Source organism: Panthera pardus, unplaced genomic scaffold (genome assembly GCF_024362965.1).
Source record: "Panthera pardus isolate Hobbes unplaced genomic scaffold, ASM2436296v1 HiC_scaffold_17, whole genome shotgun sequence".
In the NCBI taxonomy this organism is placed as follows: domain Eukaryota; kingdom Metazoa; phylum Chordata; class Mammalia; order Carnivora; family Felidae; genus Panthera; species Panthera pardus.
The window spans coordinates 140027071-140048299 of NW_026526732.1; the positions used below are offsets into that span (position 1 = coordinate 140027071).

The following is a 21229-nucleotide window of genomic DNA, read 5'->3' on the forward strand; positions in this document are numbered from 1 at the left end:
AGCTGTTAGGAATGCAGTGGATCTCTGTTTGCTAATTTAGAAAGACATCCACTATTAGATATTATTTTCTTTTATTTATTTATTTTAAATACACTTAGAAGCTCTTATTTATGTATGTATGTGATCTCTATACCCAGCATGGGGCTTAAACTCATGACCCTGACTGAGATCAAGAGTTGCGTGTCTACCAACTGAGCCAGAAAGGTGTCCCTGTTATATTTTTATTTATATTTATGTTTTTACTTTTTAAATTATGTGTGTGTGTGTGTGTATTTAAAATATTTATTTATTTATTTTGAGAGAGAGAGTGAATAGGTGAGAGAAGCAGAGAGACAGAATCCCAAGCAGGCTCTGTGCTGTCAGTGCAGGGCCCGACACGGGGCTCAATCTCAGGAACTGCAGGATCATGACCTGAGCAGAAATCAAGACTTGGACACTTTGACTTAGCCACACAGGCGCCCCTTATTTTTTTAATGTTTATTTATTTATTTTGAGGGCATTTTGTTAATTGTTTTCTGTAGGTCTTAAAGCTTTTTTGTCCCTCATTTCTCTTCCATCTGTTTTGTTGATTTTTGTATTGGTGTGTTTTATTCCTTTCTCATTTCCTTAACTCGCTTAATTTTCCTAACTTTGCTTAACTGACTGAGCCACCTAGGCGCCCCTAAACTATATTTTTTAAAAAGTCATGTTACAGGACAGTATGTGTAGAATACTTCTATTTTCATAAACTGTAAGGACTGTTATTGAGGTATTCCCTTTTTTCAGAGAAGATATTCACTTTTCACTCTATATGCGTCTATAATGTTTACTTTCAATAAGCATGTGAGGAAGGGGTTAACTGAGAACATCTTCATTTGAGAATTTTCTGTAGTAGTAAGGGAGGAGAAGGAAGCTGGGCAGAGAAAAGAACCGCTCCATTCCTATGAGATATATCAGTCAAGTTTTTGAGTCAGAACTGAGGCCTGGATTGGCAGAAAGGGAGATATAATGGAATTGAGACCATTTTGTGGAGGTTTTAAAGGCAATGATAAAGAGCCTGCATTTGATGTGAAAAATGATCTATGAAATGGAAATGATAACGGTACCTAGTCCATTGGCAGTGACTGACACACAGTAAGTGTTCATTGTTCGCTATTATTATTGAATAAAAATGCATTATCTTTTGTTAGCCTGAATAAATTAATGTGTGGTCTTTTATTATGTGTGCTGAAGATTCTGCTGACCCCTCTGACAGACCGCGTAGCTTGTGTGTTTTTCCAGTGGTGCTGATGGTTGGCTCAACCATCAGCGTTCTTCACCGTTCATCCTCCCACCTACCAACTGTTAGTATCAAATACTGAAGGGCTACAATTTTACCTATTTATTTACTTTAAATGTTTACTTATTTTGAGAGAGAGACAGAGAGGGAGGGTCAGGGAGAGAAGGAGAGAGAGAATCCCAAGCAGGTTCCATGCTAACTGTGAGATCATGACCTGAGCTGAAATCATGAGTCAGACGCTCAACCAACTGAGCCACTCCGGTGCCCCCTGACAGTTCACAATTTTAGAGCTTTAGACATAGGATGCCCTCCAAGTTGCTTTTGGTTTTGTTTACCAGTGTTATCTTGTATACTAGTTAACATTTGGGGGTTGGAAAAAAAAGAGGGGAACAGGTAATTTGGGTGGAAAACATCTTTTCTATGCCCATGGGATTTGGACTAGATAATGTCACTTTGCACTGAATGTGTTCATCAGTTTTTGTTAGCAGCACAGTGTAAATGAGCATATTAGCTACAACACCTACATTGGCAGCCAGCAGTCTGCTTGTGAATTCTTTTAGAAAACGGAAATCTGGCAAGAAGTGTTCCTGAGCAGTTGAAATATCTTTGGGAAAATTACGTAGAACAAATAAAGTAGAAAAAAATTCTCCTCCAAAAAAAATTGTTTCACCACTGAAAGCCATGAGAAAAGATGTTTTACTTGTGGATTGAGATGTGACAGGGTAATTTGGTAGGACTTCAGAGTTCATTCTGTATTTCAACCTTTCATATAAGTTTGTCATTTAAAGAGTTTGAAGGTATATTCATATTTCATGAAAAACATTTACAAAACTATTTTAAGAACGATGAATTTCTCACTTTATAGTATACATATTCTAATGTAAATTCTTTTTCCTTTCCACTTCCAGTTAAAATGTATCTTAAAGCATATGTCTTTTTGAGGTTTTAAGATAAAAACCTTCAGCAGAAATAACAAGAAAAGTTTATATTTAAATACAGTACTTGGCACTTAAGACGTGTTCAGTAAATTTTCATTAAATAAATTAATGTGGGGCTCCTGGGTGGCTCAGTAGGTTGAGCGTCTGACTTCGGCTCAGGTCATGATCTCACACACAGCTCGTGAGTTCGAGCCCCGTGTTGGGCTCTGTGCTGACAGCTCAGAGCCTGGAGCCTGCTTCGGATTCTGTGTCTTCCTCTCTCTCTGCCCCTAACCCACTCGCATTCTGTCTCTGTCTCTCTCAAAAATAAATAAACATTAAAAAAAATTTGGTTAAATAAATTAATGTGTGCATGAATGAAAAATATCTTGAATCTGAACTTCATTCCCTATGATTTGGGCACAGTCTAGCATTGGTGTATAAAGCCCTTTTGTTCAGCCCGCATTTCCATGCCTATTTTCCTCTCCCACCCCACAAGCACCCTCTCTAATGTGTTTGATGTATGTCCTTGATTCTATATGCATCTTTCTAAAATGCTTAGTGATTTAAAAAAAAAAAACAAAACAATAAAAAAATGGGGCACCTGGGTGGCTCAGTCAGCTAAGTATACGACTTTGGTTCAGGTCATGATCTCCTGGTTTGTGAGTTCAGGCCCCGTGTCGGGCTCTGTGCTGACAGCTCAGAGCCTGGAGCTTGCTTCGGATTCTGTGTCTCCCTCTGTCTCTGCCCCTCCCTCACACTCATGCTGTCTCTCATAAATAAATAAATTAAAAAAAATTTTTTTTAAACGCTTAGTGATTTGGGGCGGGGGTGGGTGCTTATCATTCATTCTAAAATTTTTCACCATACTTCACTGTTGCAGAATTTGGCTATAGAATTCTCCCTGTAAAAATGCTTTAGCTCTGGGGCGCCTGGCTGGTTCAGTTGGTGGAGCATGCGGCTTTTGATCTCGGGGTTCTGAGTTCAAGCCCCATGTTGGGTGTAGAGATTACTTAAAAATAAAATCTTTGGGAGCAAGCTGGGTGGCTCAGTCAGTTAAGCATCCGACTTTTGGTTTCAGCTCAGGTCATGATCTCACAGTTTGTGGGTTTGAACCCTGCATTGGGCTCTGTGCTGGCAGTATAGACTGCCTGGGGTTCTCTCCTCTCTTCTCTCTGCCCCTTCTCCACTTGTTCTCTCTCTCTCTCTCTCCCTCTCTCTCTCTCTCTCTCTCTCTCAAAATAAATAAACTTAAAAAAAAAAAAAAACCCAAAATCTTTAAAGAACTATGTTATAGCTCTTACTCTGGTTTCACTCTTCTCACTCAGCCCTGTTTTAAGATCTGGGAATGTTTTTGGATGTACACTTAGCTAATTGCTTCAACCTGCACCATGCTGTTCCATGGTGCGCATCCATTCCCATAGTGATGGATGCCTAGGCTACTGTAAACAGTGCTGCTAACAGCAGTCTTGTTTGTGTTCATTATGGACACGTGGAGAATGTGTTTGGGATACAAACTCAGGGGTGGCATTGTAGCATAGGTACTGACAGGCTGCTGAGTGGTAGATCAGCGCGTACCCCTCACAGGCCTTGCGTTCTCCACCTCCCAACACTTGCTATTGTCCACGGTTGGAATTTTTGCTATATAATTATGTCTTATTTTAATTTATATTTTCTACTTACTAGTGAGTTTGAACATTTCTTCATATTTTAGTTAGCTGTTTCCCTTCTGTGAAAGAAGCATGAAAGGATAAATGTAATAAAATTTTTAAAAACTTTTTATTGAAGCATAATTGACATATAACATTATGTTAGTTTCAGGTGTATAACATGATTTGCTATTTGTACATACTGTGAAATGCTCACCTACAATAAGTAGTTGACATCACCATACATTGTTATAAATTTTTTTTTTCTTGCAGTGCAGACTTTTTCCTAATGTCTTGCTAATTTGCTTTGAGAATAGATCTGGACATAGTATTTTATTATTATTTTAAAGCTGGAGGAGCTCTTGGTTATGCATTATATTTTATAAGCTATTATGTGTTTTCTCAAACTTCAAAAAGAACATCATACTTTATGCAGAAGCTTAAAGTATTGTTTTCTTCTTGATTCCAAGAGACTGAAACGAAGGTGTTTTTTTTATGCATTCAACTTGAAGGCTGTACAGTATGCTACAGTTAAGCCAGCTTGCAAATTCATCTCTTCCATTGTCTTCATTTATGCCAAAAGAAGAGCAAGTGTTTTTACCAGAGTAGATTGGGTGGGAGAGTGCTTCCTTGCAGTAGTTTAAAAAGATCTCCCTGGCCACAAATCAGTAGACTATCAAAGAATCTTAGATCCAGCTATTTTCCATGTGCGCAGCCTCCCTAGATGTCAGAAAACTGAGTAAATAGTGGGCAGCACCCTCTCTACTTGCCTGTTTATTGAAGAGCCCAATACTTGATTATAAGTATGATCTTAACATCCATGAGATAGAAGTAGATAGTATTAAATACGATGAACGAATACTATTTTAGGTGCATTTGCTATGAGAGGGCAATAGAAAATCTAGATGTTTTCATTTTTGCAGTATTTGGGGATAGAGAAGAGCATATTTCCTGAGATGTCATTTCTTAGGGGCTTATACAGAAGGCTGGGCAACAGTCATTTCAGGTTTGCCAGTGAATCCCACTACTATTTGTTTCAGTCGTTAGGAAAGGATACACGACCCTGACACAAAACGTTGACTTGTTTCAACAAAGCTGCAGTATTTGCGTTTTCCTGAGGAAACAGTTGTCTCTTAAGTGTTTTCACTTCTTACCAAAATGTGATGCAGTCAAGTTATTCTGTTAACTTTGATTTAGCATCTGCTTGAGTGTGTGAAAAAGTAATCTTAATTTGTGAAGTGTTTGATGTAACCATAAACTATGAACTTTCCCCAACCATACCATCATATGTTTAAATTTTTCCTTTTTTTTTTTTTTTTCTGGCTTTGTGATTATGACTTTTGAGTAAGTATCTGTCAGCCAAACATTGTTTCCTACTCATCATAGTTTTCAAGCAAAGCCACACTCTCTGCTAAGGTGTAGTGTTTTTCAAATAACTTGATTTTGCTCTGCCTTGAAAATTACGTTTTTTTCTTTATCATTTTCTTTTTCCCTCGGAAATCTTGCTTGGGAAATCATGTTTTTTTAGATGTGATTTTAAAACATTCTCTTTGGGGCACCTGGGTGGCTCAGTTGGTTGAGCGTCCGACTTCGGCTCAGGTCATGATCTCACAGCTCGTGAGTTCGAGCCCCATGTCGGGCTCTGTGCTGACAGCTCAGAGCCTGGAGCCTGCTTTGGATTCTGTGTCTCCCTCTCTCTCTGCCCCTAACCCACTCGCATTCTGTCTCTGTCTCTCTCAAAAATAAAACATTATAAAAAAAAAACATCAAAAATAAACATTATAAAAAAAATTTTAAACATTCTCTTTAACCTTTTGAAGAATCTTTTAAAATTTAATATTTATCAATGCTAAGCTGTGTGCAACATAAAAAGTACCCTGCCTGCTTTTCCTCTCCCCAACATTTGACCTCTACAGGGACCCCCATTTTCTGTTCTTCCAGCTGTTTCTTCTGGCATTTAATGCCATGCTTTTAGGCAGTAGACTCATGCTGCTATTTTTTTAGTCTGTATAGCTCGTTCTCTAGACCTGCGCAGCTATCATCCTTGGATCTACCTTTCTACATAACAGTTATTTCCTCCCTATGTTGGGACTCCCTGCTTCCTGGATGCCACATCTTTCCCCTTCGGTGTTTGTACTTAAGCAATTCTTCCAGAAGGTTCCTAAGAAAAAGGTGCATAGGATGTAGATTTGAGAATCTGCATGTATGAAAATGTCTTCTTTTTCTTTCATACTTGATTTATAGTTTACCTGGGTGTAGAATATAGAATAATTTCTGAGTTTAACAGGAATTGTTCTATTGATTTTTAGCTTCTGTTGTTGCTAACGAAAAGTCTGATGATGTTCTGACTCTTTTTTTTTTTTTTTTCTTTCCCCTTGGTTGGAGGTGGTTTAGGAGCTGATCTTTGTCTCTGATGTTCTGAAATTTTATGGTAATCTGCCTTACTGTGAGCCTTGTTTTATCTGTTGTATAGGGCACACTGGGGGCCTATTCAGTCTGGAAACATGCATTTTTCAGTTCTGGGAGATTTACTTGAATTCTTTAATTCTAACCAGCCTCCACCTTCTCTCCCCCCACCCCTTTTTTAAAGTTTTTATTTATTTACTTTGAGAGAGAGAGTGCATGTGAGCATGTGAGCATGTGAGCAGGGGAGGAGTAGAGAGAGAGGCAGAGAGAGAATCCCAAGCAGGCTCTGCACTGTCAGCATGGAGCCAGATGCGGGGCTCAAACCCATAACCCTGCGATCATGACCTGAGCTGAAACCAAGAGTTAGACACTTAACCAACCGAGCCACCCAGGTGCCCCTCCCTCTTCTCTCCCTTGCCCCTGGTTTTCCTCTTCTTTCCCTCTTGTATTCTTATTCTTTGTGTTTGGAATGTATGGACTAATGGGTCCTTTAATTTGCCCATTTTTTCTATATTTCATCTTTTTTTGTCTCTGTGCTGTGCTTTCTGGAAGATGTCTTGAACTTCATCTTCAGACACTTTTAATTAGGTTTCTGCTATCATATTTTTAAGTTTCAAGTTTTTTTCTCTGAATGTTGCCCCCCCCTTTTTTTAAGGTTTTACTTTTATGTAATCTCTATACCCAGCATGGGGCTTGAACTAAGAACCCTGAGATCAAGAGTCGAATGCTCTACCAACTGAGCCAGTTAGGCGCCCCTCGGCATATTGCTTTTTTTTTTTTTTTTTTTTTTTTTTAATTTATTTATTGTGAGAGAGACGGAGACAGTGCGAGTGAGGGAGGGGTAGAAAGAGAGGTAGAGAGAATCCCAAGCCAGCTCTGTGTGCCAGCTGTGGAGCCCAACAGTTTGATCCCACGAACCATGAGATCATGACATGAACCAAAGCCAAGAGTCTGTCGCAACTGAGCCACCCAGGCACACTTGAATGTTGCTTTTTAATAGTCTTCTATTTCTGTTTCATGGGATAGTTCTTCTCTCAGTATGTTAATTGTAATTACATTTTTTTCCTGCAGTTTCCTGTACCATCTGTTTCCTTAAAATACCTTTACTTGATCATTTATTTTAGTTTTTCATTTAGGGGATTTTCTTAAATGTATAGCCTTGGCTGTCTTACTCATGTTCCATAATGAGCCACTGAAAAACTGAAAGCTGGGTTTAACAGAGTGGGGGCTTCTAAAAGTTGGCTGGTGCTATTATTCATTATAAGATAGTTAGGATGGGGCGCCTGGGTGGCTCAGTCGGTTAAGCGTCCAATTTCGGCCCAGGTCATGATCTTGCGGTTTGTGAGTTTGAGCCCTGCATCGGGCTCTGTGTTGACAGCTCGGAACCTGGAGCCTGCTTCGGATTCTGTGTCTCCCCCTCTCTCTGCTCCTTCCCAGCTCATGCTCGCACTCTGTCTCTGTCAAAAATAAATAAACTTAAAAAAAAAAAAGATAGGAGGTCACCTCTAGTAGTCAGTACTCGTAGGTGTTTTTCTGTGGGGCAAATTCATCTCCAGAGAGAATGCTCCCATCTTTGGCTTATCCCTGGTTGAAACATTTGGGGAGCTGAATGGAGAAAGAGCTGGGGATTACCTTTCAGGATATCTACTTTCCCGTAATCTCCATCTTTTTAGACTGCTAGGCCTTCCCCCAGTTGTGTTTCAGTCCAGAGTCTCTCTAGTTTCCAGAATAGGCTTCCCATCTTCTGACCAATGGCTGCTTGGGGTTAGGGTGGGAATCTTGGGTTAGAACTTTCACCCTGTTCTTTTTCAGCCCTGTCTGCTGTCCCCACTTGCAGAGGTATTCTGAGCTTTTTGGTGTGTCCCAGCACAATTCAGTTTGCTCTGGGCTTCCCCTTAATGTGCTCTTAGGTTTTACATTCTATGCTAAGTCAAATAACCTACCCATCTGCTTTTCAGCTTCCAAAAACTTGTAGTGGTTTCCTCTCCTATTCTTTTTTCTTGTAGCTCTTGTTTTTACTGCTGTTCTAGTGGAGTTATGGAGAGGACAAAAGAGGTAAATGTGGGTGTTCAATGCATCGTGTTTTATCGAAAATCCAAACTTAGTTCTCTAATGCACTTTTTCAGTGCAAGACTTAGAATGGCTTGTTTAATTGTAAAATTTTGCTACAGTACAGAATTCTGGATAATGTAGATTCATTTTCTGTTTTGCTACCCTTATGGATGAATGCCTAACACGTAGCTTGCTAGAAGATAATGATATCTGAGTGGCTTTAGGAAGTTTACAGATAGAATAATAGAATGTTAGGTCATCAAGTAACTTAATGTTACTTTTACAGATGTGGAAACAGAGCCAGGGTGCAGAAGTGGCTTATTTATGTTTGCTCATCTATCTAGAACTGGAAGTGAGTCTCTTCTCCAGTTGTCTTTTCTTTACCAGTATGGCTCTGTTGTCTCTCATTAAAGTAGCTGGAAAGAGAAGCCCTTTATCCATTGCTCATGGTACCCACATGTCCTGTTAATTTTATGTACGCTTTAAGTTTGCAATCCTGAGTGTGGAGGAATTTTTTTTAAGTTTTTATTTATTTTGAGAGAGAGCAAGTGCACAGAAAAGCAGGTGAGGGGCAGAGAGAGAGAGAGAGAGAGAGGTAGAGAGAATCCCAAGCAGGCTCCATGCTGTTAGCATGGAGCCCAACATGGGTCTCCAGCTCACAAATCATGAAATCATGACCTGAGCCAAAATCAAGGGTCAGACGCTTAACCAACTGACTAATCTAGGTGCCCTGGGGGATTGTTTTTAAATGTTTTTCTATTAATTTGGGGGGTCCAGTTTTATTTTGGTGAACTTCAAAACTTAAGAAAATGAGTATTTACCATTTAAAGATGTTTCTGTTTTGAAGAATTTATATTAAACATTTAAAAAGGTTTCTTTTCTTTTTTCCTACTGTTCCATTCTCAGTGGGTTCCAAAAGTTCTTTGAGGGGGAATGTGGATATGTCTGTTAAAATTTGACAGTAATGTGGAAAAGGGAAGCAGGTGTAAAAAGATCAACAGGTTTCTTTGGAGAAATCCTAGAATGCTTTCTTTATCAGCTTTTCAAAATTTAATTCCCAGTTCTTCTCCTCTAAGACCTCTGTCTCCATTTTACCCCGTGCAACATTAATCTTTTGTCTTATTTCCCTATTCCCTCCTGTATTCTGTACATTTGCCCACAGCACACTACTGAATTCATTATATGATGACATAGAATTCTTTGGTGATTTTCTTTTATATGTAAAATATTTGGGGCAGAACCGCTGCTTTGTTCTTATGACTAAATTCACTTACGCACATGTTTCCAGAATGCCTTCTTTGACTGAGGCACCAGGCTCCTCTGTAGGTACTGGCATCTGTTGGGGTACATATTAGGTCTAGATTCCTGATGGTTGGTATAAATTCACCTTTTCTCTAGTCACTGTTTCAAAGTAATTGAGAAAACAGGATCTGCCCCTTTGTGTCACGTTGGTGGCTAGCTGTAACAGCTGGGAGCAGAGTGGGGAAACCTGTTATTTGGAAGCGAAGGGGTCTAACGTTCCCTTGTGTGGAAAGTGAACATGTTGTAAGAGAAGCCTTCTGACATTCCTTACAACCTCCAGGTTTTATGATCATAAAGACGTGCTCCCAGGGAATCAACAATACCCTTCGTAAGAACTAACCCACAAAGAAAAATAACGTCTCATACGGTTGAATGGAGTCTTTTGGAAATGTTTCCATAACTGAGCTGAGCTGTTGCATACATAATCTGAAGTAATCTAGAACACTTAGAATGATACAGCATTTATTTTATTTTTTGTTTTTTTCCTCTCCCCCTTTCCTAAGATTAAATGTGCTTTCTCATTATACTTTCGAAATGTTTAAACTTATTTTGTATAATTTATTTATTGTGAAATATTATATATGTGAGATATATTTTAGGACATACATTTTGTTATATTTTTAAAAGATTTTTAAAAAGATTTTATATTTATTTTCTTTTATTTTTCGTGTTTATTTTTGTGAGAGAGAGAGAGAGAATGGGGGGGGGGCAGGGAGACGGAGACAGAGGATATGAAGTGGGCTCCATGCTGACAGCAGAGAGCCTGACACAGGGCTCGAATCCACAGACCAGGAGATCATGACCTGAGTCAAAGTCGGACACTTAACCAACTGAGCCACCCACGCACCCCAAGTTTTCATTTTTAAGTGATCTCTCTACCCAGTGGGGCTCAAGAGTTTCATGTTCTACTGATTGAGCCAGCCAGATGCCCCAAAACATCATGTACATTTTAAAGACCAAGACACCTGGATGGCTCAGTCGGTTAAGCATCTGACTTTGGCTCAGGTCATGATATCATGGTCCGAGAGTTCAAGCCCCATTTCAGGCTCTGTGCTGACAGCCCGGAGCCTGGATCCTGCTTCCAATTCTGTGTTTCCCTCTCTCTCTCTGCTCCTCCCCTGCTCGCACTCTGCCTCTCTCAAAAATAAATAAACATTAAAAAAATAAACATAAAATAAAGACCAGTGAAACAAAAGCCAGGATAACCATCCTATAAGTGTAAAAGTTCCCTGTCTGATCCTCCCTTATACCCCACCCCAGGTTAATCACCACCCTGACTGCTATCAAGAATGTTAGGATTTTGCTTCTTTTTCTATGGTTTTTAAAAAAATATTTATTTACTTATTTTGTGAGAGAGCACACACACTTGAGCTAGCGCCAGTGGGGAAGGGCAGAAAGATAGGGAGAGAGAGAATCCCAAGCAGGCTCTGTGCTGTCAGCACAGAGCCCGTCAAGGGGCTCAATCTCACAAACCATGAGATCATGATCTGAGCGGAAATCAAGAGTCTGACGCTGAACTGACTGAGCCACCCAGATACCCTTTTTTATTATGTTTTAAATTCTAAACTTAGAAACAAATTATCTCAGTAATGAGAGGCCTTAATTTCTTTTACATGTGTGTTTTATTTATTTTTGCTTATTATTAAATGTTTATTTTTGAGAGATGGAGAATGGGGGCAGAGAGAGGGTGTGGACAGGATCTGAAGCAGGCTCAGTACTGACAGCACAGAGCCAGATGTGAGGCTCAAACTCATGAACTGCCAGATCATGACCTGAACCGAAGTTGGACACTTAACCAACTGAGCCACCCAGGTGGTCCCCAAACCTGCTTTCTTAACCACAGCACCTAATTAGGGTGGTGTTTTATAACTTGATACAGTTTTATATTTTTAAAATCTAGGTTTGTTTTGTATCTTGGAATACTATAACCAGATAACAATGTAGCCATCAGGCTTTTGCTAGAACCATTTAGTTGGAAAGCTCTACAGGGTTTTGGTTCTTGTCCAAACACTCCTAACATCTCATTGTTTGGTACAGATATATAGTCCTAAGTCTTTTTGTATCATTAGTACTGTCCATTTTAGAGCCCTTCTAAAATGTTTATTTTATAAATACCTGTTTTTTTTTTTATTTTTTTTAATGTTTATTTATCTTTGAAGGAGAGAGACACACAGAGCTTGAGCGGGGGAGAATCAGAGAGAGAGGGAGACACAGAACCCAAAGCACGCTCCGTGTTCTGAGCTGTCAGCACAGAGCCCGATGTGGGGCTTGAACTCACTGACCGCGAGATCATGACTTGAGTGGAAGTTGGACGCTCAACCAACTGAGCCCTTATAAATACCTGATTTTTTAACGGGAATTTTCAGAGAAAACTAACAATATCACTGTATAGTATAGCAGATAGTGATATGTAGGTTAGAGTTAGCTTTTAAGAGATTTTAAGAGCTGTGATTATAGGAAGCATTTTTCTAATATTCAAAATTCTTAAAATGTTTTCACGTTTGTAAGTAATTTTTGGCACTTATTTTGATATGATTGCCAAGAGATAGCTTCTTTACAAAACAGTTATTGACTCTAGTGAATTTATATTTCCTTTGCAGAGTTGTCTCTGAAAAGAACTAGCTGCAGTGATGCCTTTTTTTTTTTTAAGTAAGCTCTGCACCCAATGTGGGGCTTCAACTCATGACCCCAAAAATCAAGAGTCTCATGTTCTACTGACTGAGCCAGCCTGCAGTGCTAAGTCTTTATGTTTAAAATTTTAAATCAGAAACTGTTTCTACGGAAGGAATGCATATTTACAGTTCAGTCTCTTCTTGAACAAGATATGTAAAGTGTCTCAGGATATTGGTAACTGCCAACTAAATTTTACCATGGCACAAAACTTTACTTAATTAAACTTCATGTTCTTTGCCACTGATGTAGAGTTACTGAATTGCACTAATTATCTTGGGGCCTAAGTACTGCTTTTTTTTTTTTTTTGCTGTGTGATCCTGGACTAGTCATTTAATAACCAATTTGAGTGTCCATTCTTCATCTGTAAAGTGCCACTGACACCTACCTCATTTGTGAGAATTAACTGCACAAATATATGCGAAAACACCTCACACAGCACGGTACCTAGTAGGAGTATAATAAATGTTCATAAATGTTCTCTTCCCATTAAAATTGCTGCTCTGTGCTGACAAAATTGTTGTATGGTATTTATAAAACATGCTTGGTAATGACAACTAATGTTTTTAAAATGGTTTGAATGTATGCTGGCAGGCTGAACTCTACCAATTAATAGTATTTATTATATGTGGGGAGTATAAAAGCAGCATTAGATTTAAGCACAGTGATGAAATACCAATTCCGGTGTGTGCTCTATGGAAGGCTGTTTTTGTGGCTGTCACTGCTTCTCTGCACACTAAATGGGATCTGGTATTGCTTTTGTTTGCATGTATTTATCTTGGATGACTGGGGAGAATGCAAGTATACTATGCTATTGCTTTTAAGTCCTTTTATATTGGGGGGCGCCTGGGTGGCTCCGTAGGTTAAGCATCCAACTTCGGCTCAGGTCTTGATCTTGTGGTTCGTGGGTTCAAGCCCCGTGTCGGGCTCTGTGCTAACAGCCCAGAGCCTGGAGCCTGCCTCGGATTCTGTGTCTCCCTCTCTCTCTGCCCCTCCCCTGCTCATGCTCAGTCTCTCGTTCTCTCTCTCAAAAATAAACATTAAAAATTTTTTTAAAATAATAAAATAAGTCATTTTATTTTTTGGTGAGAAGAAATCCCCAGTGTGGCTATCTTATGCCCTTTAATCCCTATAAGTTGGTAGGTAAGACCAGGATGTTATTTAACTAAAAGACGCAGATACCAAATACATTTTAGGATTCTTGCGCTCCACATGAAAGATCAGGTTCTTTTATCCTAGCATGTCCCCCCCAAACACCTGAAATGTTCAAATATCACTGTCTCTTCTCACCACAATAATGATCTAAAGTCTCTGCTATTTCTGGTAGCAAAGGAAAGAAGACCTAACCCATGTGCAGCTCTTGTCAGTTTACAGTGCACTTCCACACACGTTTTCTTGCCTGATTGATGCAGCATCCTTGGAAGGGAGTAGAGCTGATGTTATATCTATTTACACGGGAGACTGTAGAGATTCCCAAGACATCAGTGAACTGCCCAGGGTCACACTGCTAATACGAGGATTTGCTAAGGTTCTTGCAGTCTCCTGTGTTCTCATGCCCCTTATGAATAAACAGACCCATCTAGTGTCTTATTAGATATGGAAGTCAATCAACACAGGTAAACTTCTAGAACTTTTTTGATTCTAACCACCACACAGGAATTTAGGGGGAAAAAAATCTTTTTTTTTTTTTTTTTTAATTTTTTTTTTTTAACGTTTATTTATTTTTGGGACAGAGAGAGACAGAGTATGAACAGGGGAGGGGCAGAGAGAGAGGGAGACACAGAATCGGAAGCAGGCTCCAGGCTCTGAGCCATCAGCCCAGAGCCCGACGCGGGGCTCGAACTCACGGACCACGAGATCGTGACCTGAGCTAGGGGGAAAAAATTCTAATGTGTCACTTGACCATCTTTCTAATGTGTCGCTTGACACTCTGGATCTCTTATACATCATTGTATTGGTCCCAATATATTTTTATTTCAGAAGGCTGAAACAATGCGCAGCGTTTTATTCTAAAACAAACGTGCATATGTAGAGATGAGAAAAGTTATGGCTTACAGTGGCAAATGCCATATGAAGTTTTTAGTTGAAAATACTTTGTAAATGTTAGAAAGCACATTGCCTAAGAAGTAAAATTTGAGATCAAGGCCAGTTTATTTTATTTTATTTTATTTTTTAATTTTTTTTTTTTCAACGTTTATTTATTTTTGGGACAGAGAGAGACAGAGCATGAACGGGGGAGGGACAGAGAGAGAGGGAGACACAGAATCGGAAACAGGCTCCAGGCTCTGAGCCATCAGCCCAGAGCCTGACGCGGGGCTCGAACTCACGGACCGTGAGATCGTGACCTGGCTGAAGTCGGACGCTTAACCGACTGCGCCACCCAGGCGCCCCTAGATCAAGGCCAGTTTAAAAGAGGAGGTCCTCTATCAGCAGTTCATGCAACCAACAGTATATATTAAGTCAATAGGACACTAGAATGAGAAACGACCTCTTCTCAGAAAGTTCATAGTCTAGGTTGATATCCCATGTACACTGTATAACATAGCCTCATAAACTCATGGACCATATTTCTGTTTAATGGTGAAAAAACATTTTCTTTTTAGTTTATATATTTATTTTGAGAGGGAAAGAGAGAGAGAGCAGGGGAGGAGCAGAGAGAGAGGGAAAGGGGGAGGGAGGGAGAGAGAGAGAGAGAGAGAGAGAGAGGGAGAGAGAGAGAGAGTCCCAAACAGACTCCATGCTGTCAGCACAGAGCCCAATGCTGGGCTTGATATCACGAATTATGAGATCATGACCTGAGCCAAGATGAGGAGTTGGACTGAGCCACCCAGGTGTCCCGAAAAAGCACTTTAATAAACAGTTTGTAAGAAATCAACTCATTTGGCAAGTGAACTTAGATTTTACCACCTAGATTATTCTTTTTTTTTTTTAAGCTTACTTACTTTGAGAGAGAGCAAGCTTGAGTTGGGGAGGAGCAGAAGGAAAAGGGAGAATCCCAACGTGGGGCTTGAACTCATGAACTGTGAGATGATGACCTGAGCTGAAATCAAGAGTTGGACACTTAACTGAGCCACCCAGGTGGCCCCACCTAGATTATTCTGAATCATGGTCAGAGTGTGTAAGGTCAGTCCTGGCACCTCTTGTATTTCACAGAAAATCATAAATCTGTTTTGCAGTTTCTGTGCGGAGATCCTAAACTCGAACGTAAACCATTAGAGCCATTAATGGGTGAAACCCATGGCAACTAATAACTTAGAACAGTAAAATCAACAGATCTTGAAGCTTTTGTTCATGCTATGCATACTGTGCTCTGAAGTGTAGTGTTAAATGTTTCTTTTTACATGATTATTTACTCTGGGCGACATGTACAAATTGTGGAATTTCAAATTTGAGTGGGCCTGGAGATCACAAAACTCTTTAGTAATAGAGTGTGGACTGAAATCTAGGCTTGCTGATATTCAGCCTAGCTTTCTCTCTTCCTGCCAGTCAAACCCAGACTTCCTAATTTGGCATCCAAGAGACATTTAATTATGGTGTTCTTATAATTTTCCATGAGGTTTCTCTATTTAGTGGTGGATGAATGTAAAATTTTTCCTTATTGTGTGAGTTTAGTCTGCCTTTGTATCTCCTAAGGCTTTTGGCCTATTTTTATTTTGATTAGATATGATTGATCATTCATAATTTAAAAAGTTACTTATGAAATTGACTTAAAATTACAGAGAAAGCATCTAACTCAGGTTCTAAGCCATTGGCTCTTCAGCAGTAACAGTGAAAATACGTTTCCACTTCAAAACAATCAACATTAGATGTAGCTTCCTGGCTTATCACACCTGTCTTGTCTGCTCTCAGCATTGTCTTCAGGCACCTGAGAGGTATGCTTGGAAGCACCTTGAAAACCATAGAGTGCTGTAACAATCTGTTGCATGCATGCATTCTTGCATGAGTCTTCTGATTAATTAATTGTATACTTGAGACTTTTTGTAGTAAAACATTTTGCTATATGAGCTTATAGATTGGAATAGGCCAAAAATGGGACCAGGTCAAAGAAAGCACTTAAATCCAGCAAGGCCTTGCTGGTACTAAAATCATAGAGTGGATGGGTGGTTGGAAGTAAGCCTAGAGCGTTGGTGCCTTAGAATGTGAATAGAAATGACAGATGGATTTGAAAATTCTCTTTGGGGCTCCTAGGTGGCTCAGTTGGTTGAGCATCTGACGTCGGCTCAGGTCATAATCTCGCAGTTCGTGAGTTCGAGCCCTACATTGGGCTCTGTGCTGCCAGCTCAGAGCCTGGATCCTGCTTCAGATTCTTTGTCTCCCTCTCTCTCTGTGCCCCTCCCCCACTCGCACTGTCTCTCTCCCTCTCTCTCTCAAAAATAAATAAACATTAAAAAAAAGAAAAAAGTTTTCTTTGTTTAATATCCAGCGTGTTTGTTCTTTCATCAGTATTTATTGAGCATCTCGTAAATACTAGGCACAGTTTTAGACATTACTGATGTTCACAGTAAGTAAGAAAAGGTACTATTGTTGTCCTGCAGGAGTTTACAGGGGAAGATAGTTACAGACAAGTATAGATAGGATAATGAATGTTTGTATTTTGGAATGTACCACGTAACTGACCTTGCCAAGAAAGGCATAATCTTGGTTAGATTTTTTTTCAGATTTAAATTTATTAATATTCTCTTGATGAACTTTCTAAACTTTAGAAAATATGTTATAAAATACATATTAAAAACATTTTGAGATACATAATATACAAATTATATTTTAAAATATAAGCTATATATAGTATAGTTTGTATATTAAATCTTAGTTATATTTAATATTTAGCTATATTTATTTTATATGTTTAGTTAACTTTAATTACCTAGAATATGAATCTATTCTACTTGGTAAGCCATCTGAACATTACCTGTCTGACCACATTAATATTAGAGAGCTCTTCAAGGAAGGGCATTGCTGGTCTCATTTGGATGTTAGTCCTTGGTGCTAGTATTTCATAAGAGCAGAAGCCTGATTTTGAATCCTAGCTTTGCCCCTAAGTAACTGTGGAACTTATTTGTGCCTCAGTTTCAATGTCTGTGAAATGGGAATAAAGATAATACTTAAGTCATAGTTGTTGTGAGAAGTGAATGAGTTAATATGTGCGAGAGTGCTTAGATGAGTGGCACACATTAAAGGCTACATACCTGCCGTGGGCAGCTCTCCTCCTCCTCCTCATTATCATCATCATTGTTATTGTTACTACTTGATGGAATAAAAATAAGGTAAGGTTTTCAAGATGGATTTTCTCCTTCTCAAGCCCTGAAAATTGCTCTAAAGGTAGAAAGATAAAGGAAGGAAGCTAAATCTTTATTGATCATCAGCTATGTGCTAGGTAGTGACCTAGCATTTTACCTACATTCTCATTTAGTCCCTATACCAGTGCTGTGAAGTATATGAGAAGACAGGCTCAGACAAATTAAGAAACTTGCATAAGGTCTTGTACTAGTAAGTGGACATCATGATGATAACTGGTCTCTGTTACTCTGCATCCTGTACTCTTGCCTTGCATAATGCCAGAAAACCTGAGAACTCAGCAAGTTTCACTAGGAGGTAAGCTTGAAATTCGTTTGTTAGGGACTTTATTTTTAATGACCATTTAAAAGGATGTCTTCTGTTAGTTTGTTCCTACTGTAGCGATTTATTTTATGTATCTGTAATTCCACTCTTCCCACTCAAAAGTATATTGCAGTAGTTTAGGGGCACCTGGGTGGCTCAGTTGGTTAAGCGTCCAACTTGAGCTCAGGTCACGATCTCACGGTTTGTGAGTTCAAGTCCCATGTCGGGCTCTGTGCTGACAGCTCGGAGCCTGGAAGCTGCTTCAGATTCTGTCTCCCTGTCTCTCTACCCCTCCCCCACTTGTGCTCTGTCTCTCTCTCTCTCTCTTCAAAAATGAATAAATATTGAAAAAAAAGGATATTGCAGCAGTTTAAATGCTATAAGTAGAATCTACATGGAAAATATTTGAACATTTGGAGTCTTATTAATAGTTTTCAGAATTAAGCCAACTTATAATTTCCCAGTTTTCAAGATCATCATCATAATTATTGAGGTCATTACTCCTCAGATTAATAGCTGTTTTACTGAGTTTTTTTTAAATTTTTTTAATGTTTATTTATTTCTGAGACAGAGAGACCGAGCATGAGTGGGGGAGGGGCAGAGAGAGAGGCAGACACAGAATCCGAAGCAGGCTCCAGGCTCTGAGCTGTCAGCACAGAGCCCGACGCAGGGCTCGAACTCACAAACTGTGAGATCATGACCTGAGCTGAAGTCGGTCACTCAGCCGACTGAGCCACCCAGGCGCCCCAAGTTTCATTGAGTTTTTAAACCTAAACTCCATGTAGTCATATATCATAGGTACTGATCCTTTTTATTTTGAATTTATAAATAAAATTCAAGAAATTGCTTTTTTTTCTCTTGCTGTATATTAGCCCAGCCTTATGTATTATTTCCCCCATAGGTAATAGAGAAGAGGAAACCTAATCAATGGCTGTGGAATAATATGGAAGAAGATGGAAAAAACTTGTTTAATGGGTAAGAAAAAAACTGTAATAGTATTATGTATGGCCAATCTGTAGTAAGTGGTCAAGGTTGGTATACCATTAGGGTGAGTGATCAGTCCCTATATTTGTCTTAACCCCATTCTGAACTTTTACCATCTCTTTCCTTCTTACTGTTGTGAATTTTTCAGTACTATGAGCTGACTTAAGCTATGAGGGGACATAACCATATTTGAAGACAAAAGTAGGACCTATAGATCAGCAACCATACTAAAAAACAAGTCTAGGGTGGGTCTTGAAGCTTACTGGTGGCTAGATAGAGACCACATACGTCACGACCTATCAAGGGTATTAACCACCCCTTCTCATTTTCCAAATACTGCCAGCCACTATGATGTTAGGCTCACTGTGGCCATCCTGTTCATTTAGGCACGTGCACATTATGTCAGTAGAATTCCACGGAAAGCCCAATAAAATGTGTGGCTAATTTATGAGAGATAAATTTTTTTAATCATACAAGTCCATACATTCTTATTGTCAATAATTCAAATGTCATAGATAACCAAAATCCTCTTCCTAAACCTTAGCCCCCCACCCCCACCCCCCAGGGTATATGAGTGTATGATATGTATATGTGCAACCTTCTATTTTGCCTAATGATTGAAAACTTGGGTTTAGAAGCCAAACTGATTTTGACTAGCTATCATTAATTTGACATTTGGGCAACTTAATTTTTCTGTGCCTCAATTCATTGGGTGTAAGTGGGGACAGTAAAATTCCTGTTTAATCATGATGTTGAGGATTAATTAGATGATACATCTAAAACACTTGGAATAATGCCTGGAACATAGTAAATGTTCAGTAAAAGCGTTAGCTATAATTTTCCTCTGTATCTCAGTTAGCCTTTTTATGTACCAGCCTTCCACAGATGAATCTTTTTCTGATACACTGCAGGAGTTAAGCCATCTTATGGTAAGGTTAACCATGGTGGCATGGATTTTTAAAATTTTTCATGAAAGTGTTCTTTTTGGTTTCAAGCTTCAGTTCCCTCCAAGTATGCTGCTAGACTGTATGTGAGAATAGAATTAGACACCTTCGGCTCTTATTGCATATCTCATGGTGTACATGATGCTTACAGGGACACATGCGTAAAACTACCTTCTGGCTGTGATAGTTTTATCTTGCCCACAGAAGTATCTGTTTTAAAGCAGAATGCATGATTCTCTTGTTTCTAGATAGGTATGTCAAATTTTCTGTTGAGACTCTTCCAGTCTATTTTGAGGGACAAGTCTTTTTGAGGTTTTTTTCTTGTTTCACAGAATTATAATAATTATGAAAATGTCTTTGATATCTTTTCCATGGCTTGTCAGCACTTTCTTAGGTAGTGCAGACAATTACCTATTTTTAAGAAGGAAGGACACTAAGATAGTCATCTCTCCTTAATATTTTCCTCCTGTATTGTTCTGGGGCTCTATTAGATTGTTATGGACTGTTCTGTCTGCTCTATTTCAGAAGACTAATATATAAAAACAGAGTTACCATTTACTAAGTACTTTTTTCCATGTTAGGCACTGTTTTAAGTGTTTACCTATTTCTTCATTATCTCATTTAACCCCATCAGGTACTTATGAGGCAGATGCTGCTGTTATCTTTATTTTAAAAGTTGAAGGAACTGAGGCACAGATTAAGTAACTTGTCCAAAGTCACATTGCCAGTGGCATCTTTAGGATTCAAACCTAGATCGTCTGTTCCAGAGCTTGCAACTGCTGGTCTACTTTATAAACTCTATGAGTTTAGGTTTGTTTGTAGTTTAGGTTTGTTAAGGTGGGTATAAATTTAAGTGAGACAACAGAGCCAAATATTTCCTGAAAAAGTCACCGTAGCTAATCTGTTTTTGCATGACTGTGGGAAGGAAAATTTGAAATCATGTATCTTCTTAAGTATGGGGAAAAGGATGGTGTGAGAAGATAATCTGTAAATAATTATTTGTCTTGGACCATACTTAAATGAATACAGCTGTTTTGCTTTTTTCTGAATCGTATGTAGTAGATAGAAAATCACTTGCACCTGGCTAAGGACCGATATGTACATGTTTAAAAGGGATTAGAGTGAGTTGCTTTTGTAGATTGCCATTTAGCTGCTATTTGTAGAAACGGGCACTCAGAAAGATTGAACCATACAGCATTTTGGAGCTGATTAGTGATTGGAAATTGTTCTTTTGTTCTGTTAAATAATATTTGAATGACACCAGAAAGTTGTGCAAGAAAAGGCAAGGCAGGAGAAAGGTGATTTATGTGTCTTATAATTAGAATGTCACTTAGAAGTGATGGTCTAAACAGTAAATATACATTAACAATCAATATTTGTATAGGAACTGTAAGGAGTTAGAGTATGTGGGTTTTCTGAGGTCTGTCTTGTCAGGGAGAAACATTGGCT

The 21229-nt window shown here is 39.0% G+C and overlaps 1 protein-coding gene across 8 annotated transcripts in view; it reads left to right on the forward strand.

Annotated features, from left to right (window-relative positions):
* Positions 1–21229, forward strand: part of USP49 (ubiquitin specific peptidase 49) — a 91553-nt gene that overhangs the window by 16631 nt on the left and 53693 nt on the right. For all 8 annotated transcript variants that reach the window (XM_053905014.1, XM_019457096.2, XM_053905013.1 and 5 more), the window contains one exon: positions 18754–18827. The gene's annotated coding sequence lies outside the window, so the exon portion shown is untranslated. The remainder of the gene's footprint in view (positions 1–18753; positions 18828–21229) is intronic.